Genomic DNA, 2862 nt, shown 5'->3' on the forward strand with positions numbered 1-2862 from the left:
AATCAAAATGTAAATTTTGGGAAGGGAGACTGTAAGTTAAATTTTATATTCCTCGTAATGAACAGAATAGTATTGGGCATATACAATATACAGCCAATTGATCAAAAATAATTTCTACCTCAGTTATTTTTCCATTGCAGCTTTGTTTCATGAATATTTACATTCTTTAAATTGATTAAGACATGCTTCCTTCACGTCCCTGTATAACAAATTTTGTTGAACAAAGGACCTTTAATCAGCATGGTGGACATATGTTGTTCCTTGCATCTTCGTAAGTGCAGGAAAGCCACCTGCCTTCTATCAAGTCTGGAAGGCTTGCTGTCCTCCTATCTTACTCCTGGAAATGACATAGATCCAAGTCACTGATACTCATCTTTTGACCTCAGTTATTTTTGGAATTTTTATTTTTAATTGTAAATAATTGTATGTGATTATGGGGCAAAATGTGATATTTTGATATACTTGTATGTGAACAGTGAGGAATGATTATATAAAGGTGATTAACATATCCATCCCCTCACACACTTACTGAGAACACTTAAAATCTACTCTTTTAGCAATTTTGAAATATACAAAACGTTATTATTAACTATGGTCACCATGCTATCTAATAGATCTCAAAAACTTACTCTTTCTAACTGAAACTTTGGACCCTTTGATCAATATCTCCCCTTCTGTACCCACATCCTGCCTCTGATAACCACTATTCTACTGTCTACTTATGTAAGTTTGAACTTTTTACATTCTAGATCTAAGTGAAATCACGCAGTCTTTTTCTTTCTGTGGCTAGGCTGCAACTTTTGAACCATAATGGACATCTGAACTGAGTTGGGCCAAAGAGGTTTCATTTCAATATTTTCGCTAAAAATAATTAGGAAAAAGAAGCACTCTCTGTTCAAATCAAAACTAGAAAGCTACAGACCTAAAACTTTGTCCTTTATAGAATTTATGCTTTTATTAATCTAATTTTTATCAATCTTTCTCTTTTACCATTCTTAGCAGAAACAACTAAAAATTTAGCACCAAGGGAGAAAAAGAAAACAAAATTGAGTCCTGAAAATACTATGTGAATCCTAAGATTTGGACATCCCTAAAATCTGAATATTTTAATTAAACCATGAAACTCATTTTGACTACTCATTCCCATTTGCCCATTGATGGGTCATTGTAGCACGACAGAATGGAAGCGACGTTGATTGAGAGTTGAAAATGTACACTACTTTTGGTTCTGTCACTTGATACCCATGGAGCCTTAGACCAACGAGTTGGATTGTGTCATCAAATTGGCACGAGTACTCCCATTGAAGGCTGGGAATTACATTTTCCAGAAACCCTTTCCTGTATGGTTCTGAGTTAGAGTTGTCCAAGAAAGGAATTTTCATGTGATTTGGAAGGTAGATGTGAGGAATCCATTACTCTTGGAAGACCGTGGCCATCAGACCTGGTGAGAGACATGTACAAATGTCCCCAAGGGGCCCCGCTGGTCATTGCTCTTCTTCTGCCTTATGTCCTGCTTGTATTTCGGATCACTCATCCCAAGCCCACTGTTGCATGCTTGGCTGTGAGATCACATATGTGTTGCACCTCCGAACATAATACTCCAAATATATCCCCTTGCCAAACAAGAAAACTACAGACCAAGAAGCTTACACGGACCCTGTTTTACCTTTCTTTGTGAGAGCTCACTGTAAAGAAATTCTTTGACTTACCTCATCTATCAGTAGGCAATAAGCTCCTCATTCCAGAGGGGTCCTGTCCTATATTCGGAAACCAAAAAGAATATAAACAGGCAGGTCTTGCTGGGTATCCCTGCCCCAACTAGTTTATTACCATTTGATCCAACCCTCTTGGTCACATCATGCTTTTACGTGACAGTCCATTCCTCATGGAGCCTAACATAAATATACACAATTTTCCTGAATCTTTGGCTCGTCTCCGGTCATATAAAACTTTGATAATTCAATGTGTTGTGTTTTCATTTTGTTAATCTGTTTTTTGTTATAGGAGGGTCAACTGCAACTTTTGCAGTAGAGGAAATCAAGGTATTACCTTTTCTCCCCTACAAAAGCAATGTATTCTCCAAAAAGGACAGTTTCTACAAATGCCTTTTCCTACCGAGGCGAACATAGTTTCTTAATTTTTTTTTGCAAGTTCTCACTTGGTTTTCCAGGGCCAGTGTTTCATGTGAAGCTGTTATTGATTATATCTCCAATTCTCTACTTTCCTCTTCCAGACTTTCACTTAAATAGCTCCTCCCACATTCACAAAGGTCTAATTTCTACATGAAATTCGTATTGCCAAAGTACATGTGCTAGCTTTGTTTTCTTTATGGACCTTGACTGATAAGGGCAGTTACTTACTCTCTTAAACTTTAGCCTTTTGCCTGAAAGAAATGAGTTGTCCTGCCTTCCAGCAATAATGGGTCCGGTGTGTAAAGTATGAACAGAGTCATCATTGGAGCCTGGACACTGGTCCTACAGAGCGAGGGCCTTTACTTCATCCTGCAGACATTTAAGGCTTTTCATATATAAACAAACCCTCAAAAGACAAAACAGAAAGTAGTTTCTATTCTCAACAATGAGTGTATACCTTAGAAATAAAAAATTAAAAGACAATTGCTATTGAAACACTTTCTCCAGAACGTGTTTATTTCTTATCTTTTAAACTTTTATCCCTCTTTTCATTCCCAAAAGAATGATGTTTCCTTATGAATTACTGATTAAAATTAAAATAGACCTTTTTCTTATTATTCCCAACTAAATTTCACAACTCCACCTCCTTCCATTTCAACTCACTCTTTTTACTCAAATCTATTCTTTTGCATGAAGATACAAGAAGAAAGAATTGTCAAAAACATCTATC

Source organism: Nycticebus coucang, chromosome 8 (genome assembly GCF_027406575.1).
Source record: "Nycticebus coucang isolate mNycCou1 chromosome 8, mNycCou1.pri, whole genome shotgun sequence".
In the NCBI taxonomy this organism is placed as follows: domain Eukaryota; kingdom Metazoa; phylum Chordata; class Mammalia; order Primates; family Lorisidae; genus Nycticebus; species Nycticebus coucang.